The sequence below is a fragment of the Lasioglossum baleicum genome, unplaced genomic scaffold, assembly GCF_051020765.1.
Source record: "Lasioglossum baleicum unplaced genomic scaffold, iyLasBale1 scaffold2036, whole genome shotgun sequence".
In the NCBI taxonomy this organism is placed as follows: Eukaryota; Metazoa; Arthropoda; class Insecta; order Hymenoptera; family Halictidae; genus Lasioglossum; species Lasioglossum baleicum.
In genome coordinates this window covers 10,001-15,000 of record NW_027471095.1, presented here as the reverse complement: position 1 = coordinate 15,000, position 5,000 = coordinate 10,001, and positions in this window count along the sequence as shown.

Here is a 5,000-nt window from a genome sequence, read left to right as displayed (position 1 = left end):
GATAAGTTTACTCTTGGCGGTCGGAGCAATATTTCACAAAAACTGGAGCAATACGCGTCCGAGAGCTTTGAAACTCGAATAACATTGATGACAAGCGGTATCGTGCGTGGATATAACGATTAAAGTCGTGCGGGAGCTCGGGGAGAAAAGTTTACTCTTGGCGGTTGGACTTAGAAAAATTTCGCTCGAGCTCCTTCGCACGGCGATCCGACCCGCCTCGGCGCGCGAACGATTCGTTCGAGCGGCCGAGCAAGCGATGCGCTCCGAACATTATTCTCAGTTTATTCGATAAATACTCATCCGAGCGCTTTCATACTTGATATTTGTCTTCGAAATGCTTTACCACACGATGATCTAATATTTATAATTGTCCGAGTAAGCCGGAAAGATAAGTTTACTCTTGGCGGTCGGAGCAATATTTCACAAAAACTGGAGCAATACGCGTCCGAGAGCTTTGAAACTCGAGAAATATTGATGACAAGCGGTATCGTGCGTGGATATAACGATTAAAGTCGTGCGGGAGCTCGGGGAGAAAAGTTTACTCTTGGCGGTTGGACTTAGAAAAATTTCGCTCGAGCTCCTTCGCACGGCGATACGACGCGCCTCGGCGCGCGAACGATTCGTTCGAGCGGCCGAGCAAGCGATGCGCTCCGAACATTATTCTCAGTTTATTCGATAAATACTCATCCGAGCGCTTTCATACTTGATATTTGTCTTCGAAATGCTTTACCACACGATGATCTAATATTTATAATTGTCCGAGTAAGCCGGAAAGATAAGTTTACTCTTGGCGGTCGGAGCAATATTTCACAAAAACTGGAGCAATACGCGTCCGAGAGCATTGAAACTCGAGAAATATTGATGACAAGCGGTATCGTGCGTGGATATAACGATTAAACTCGTGCGAGATCTCGGGGAGAAAAGTTTACTCTTGGCGGTTGGACTTAGAAAAATTTCGCTCGAGCTCCTTCGCACGGCGATACGACGCGCCTCGGCGCGCGAACGAATCGTTCGAGCGGCCGAGCAAGCGATGCGCTCCGAACATTATTCTCAGTTTATTCGATAAATACTCATCCGAGCGCTTTCATACTTGATATTTGTCTTCCAAATGCTTTACCACACGATGATCTAATATTTATAATTGTCCGAGTAAGCCGGAAAGATAAGTTTACTCTTGGCGGTCGGAGCAATATTTCACAAAAACTGGAGCAATACGCGTCCGAGAGCTTTGAAACTCGAGAAACATTGATGACAAGCGGTATCGTGCGTGGATATAACGATTAAAGTCGTGCGGGAGCTCGGGGAGAAAAGTTTACTCTTGGCGGTTGGACTTAGAAAAATTTCGCTCGAGCTCCTTCGCACGGCGATCCGACCCGCCTCGGCGCGCGAACGATTCGTTCGAGCGGCCGAGCAAGCGATGCGCTCCGAACATTATTCTCAGTTTATTCGATAAATACTCATCCGAGCGCTTTCATACTTGATATTTGTCTTCGAAATGCTTTACCACACGATGATCTAATATTTATAATTGTCCGAGTAAGCCGGAAAGATAAGTTTACTCTTGGCGGTCGGAGCAATATTTCACAAAAACTGGAGCAATACGCGTCCGAGAGCTTTGAAACTCGAATAACATTGATGACAAGCGGTATCGTGCGTGGATATAACGATTAAAGTCGTGCGGGAGCTCGGGGAGAAAAGTTTACTCTTGGCGGTTGGACTTAGAAAAATTTCGCTCGAGCTCCTTCGCACGGCGATCCGACCCGCCTCGGCGCGCGAACGATTCGTTCGAGCGGCCGAGCAAGCGATGCGCTCCGAACATTATTCTCAGTTTATTCGATAAATACTCATCCGAGCGCTTTCATACTTGATATTTGTCTTCGAAATGCTTTACCACACGATGATCTAATATTTATAATTGTCCGAGTAAGCCGGAAAGATAAGTTTACTCTTGGCGGTCGGAGCAATATTTCACAAAAACTGGAGCAATACGCGTCCGAGAGCTTTGAAACTCGAGAAACATTGATGACAAGCGGTATCGTGCGTGGATATAACGATTAAAGTCGTGCGGGAGCTCGGGGAGAAAAGTTTACTCTTGGCGGTTGGACTTAGAAAAATTTCGCTCGAGCTCCTTCGCACGGCGATCCGACCCGCCTCGGCGCGCGAACGATTCGTTCGAGCGGCCGAGCAAGCGATGCGCTCCGAACATTATTCTCAGTTTATTCGATAAATACTCATCCGAGCGCTTTCATACTTGATATTTGTCTTCGAAATGCTTTACCACACGATGATCTAATATTTATAATTGTCCGAGTAAGCCGGAAAGATAAGTTTACTCTTGGCGGTCGGAGCAATATTTCACAAAAACTGGAGCAATACGCGTCCGAGAGCTTTGAAACTCGAATAACATTGATGACAAGCGGTATCGTGCGTGGATATAACGATTAAAGTCGTGCGGGAGCTCGGGGAGAAAAGTTTACTCTTGGCGGTTGGACTTAGAAAAATTTCGCTCGAGCTCCTTCGCACGGCGATCCGACCCGCCTCGGCGCGCGAACGATTCGTTCGAGCGGCCGAGCAAGCGATGCGCTCCGAACATTATTCTCAGTTTATTCGATAAATACTCATCCGAGCGCTTTCATACTTGATATTTGTCTTCGAAATGCTTTACCACACGATGATCTAATATTTATAATTGTCCGAGTAAGCCGGAAAGATAAGTTTACTCTTGGCGGTCGGAGCAATATTTCACAAAAACTGGAGCAATACGCGTCCGAGAGCTTTGAAACTCGAGAAATATTGATGACAAGCGGTATCGTGCGTGGATATAACGATTAAAGTCGTGCGGGAGCTCGGGGAGAAAAGTTTACTCTTGGCGGTTGGACTTAGAAAAATTTCGCTCGGTCGGAGTTGCTCGCAATGCGCCCGGAACATTATTCTGAGTTTATTCGATAAATATTCATCCTAGAGCTTTGATACTTGATATTTATTGTTAGAATGCGTTATTATACAATGATCTAATATTTATAATGGTCTGGGAACGCTAGGAAAAAAGTTTACTCTTGGCGGTTGGACTTAGAAAAATTTCGCTCGGTCGGAGTTGCTCGCAATGCGCCCGGAACATTATTCTGAGTTTATTCGATAAATATTCATCCTAAAGCTTTGATACTTGATATTTATTGTTAGAATGCGTTATTATACAATGATCTAATATTTATAATGGTCTGGGAACGCTAGGAAAAAAGTTTACTCTTGGCGGTTGGACTTAGAAAAATTTCGCTCGGTCGGAGTTGCTCGCAATGCGCCCGGAACATTATTCTGAGTTTATTCGATAAATATTCATCCTAGAGCTTTGATACTTGATATTTATTGTTAGAATGCGTTGTTATACAATGATCTAATATTTATAATGGTCCGGGAACGCTAGGAAAAAAGTTTACTCTTGGCGGTTGGACTTAGAAAAATTTCGCTCGGTCGGAGTTGCTCGCAATGCGCCCGGAACATTATTCTGAGTTTATTCGATAAATATTCATCCTAGAGCTTTGATACTTGATATTTATTGTTAGAATGCGTTGTTATACAATGATCTAATATTTATAATGGTCTGGGAACGCTAGGAAAAAAGTTTACTCTTGGCGGTTGGACTTAGAAAAATTTCGCTCGGTCGGAGTTGCTCGCAATGCGCCCGGAACATTATTCTGAGTTTATTCGATGAATATTCATCCTAAAGCTTTGACACTTGATATTTATTGTTAGAATGCGTTATTATACAATGATCTAATATTTATAATGGTCTGGGAACGCTAGGAAAAAAGTTTACTCTTGGCGGTTGGACTTAGAAAAATTTCGCTCGGTCGGAGTTGCTCGCAATGCGCCCAGAACATTATTCTGAGTTTATTCGATAAATATTCATCCTAAAGCTTTGATACTTGATATTTATTGTTAGAATGCGTTATTATACAATGATCTAATATTTATAATGGTCTGGGAACGCTAGGAAAAAAGTTTACTCTTGGCGGTTGGACTTAGAAAAATTTCGCTCGGTCGGAGTTGCTCGCAATGCGCCCGGAACATTATTCTGAGTTTATTCGATAAATATTCATCCTAGAGCTTTGATACTTGATATTTATTGTTAGAATGCGTTGTTATACAATGATCTAATATTTATAATGGTCTGGGAACGCTAGGAAAAAAGTTTACTCTTGGCGGTTGGACTTAGAAAAATTTCGCTCGGTCGGAGTTGCTCGCAATGCGCCCGGAACATTATTCTGAGTTTATTCGATAAATATTCATCCTAAAGCTTTGATACTTGATATTTATTGTTAGAATGCGTTATTATACAATGATCTAATATTTATAATGGTCTGGGAACGCTAGGAAAAAAGTTTACTCTTGGCGGTTGGACTTAGAAAAATTTCGCTCGGTCGGAGTTGCTCGCAATGCGCCCGGAACATTATTCTGAGTTTATTCGATAAATATTCATCCTAAAGCTTTGATACTTGATATTTATTGTTAGAATGCGTTATTATACAATGATCTAATATTTATAATGGTCTGGGAACGCTAGAAAAAAAGTTTACTCTTGGCGGTTGGACTTAGAAAAATTTCGCTCGGTCGGAGTTGCTCGCAATGCGCCCGGAACATTATTCTGAGTTTATTCGATAAATATTCATCCTAAAGCTTTGATACTTGATATTTATTGTTAGAATGCGTTATTATACAATGATCTAATATTTATAATGGTCTGGGAACGCTAGGAAAAAAGTTTACTCTTGGCGGTTGGACTTGGAAAAATTTCGCTTCGGTCGGAGTTGCACGCAATGCGCCCGGAACATTATTCTGAGTTTATTCGATAAATATTCATCCTAGAGCTTTGATACTTGATATTTATTGTTAGAATGCTTTATTATACAATGATCTAATATTTATAATGGTCTAGATACGATAGAAAGATAAGTTTACTCTTGGCGGTTGGACTTGAAAAATGTTCAAAGTGCCGAGATAGT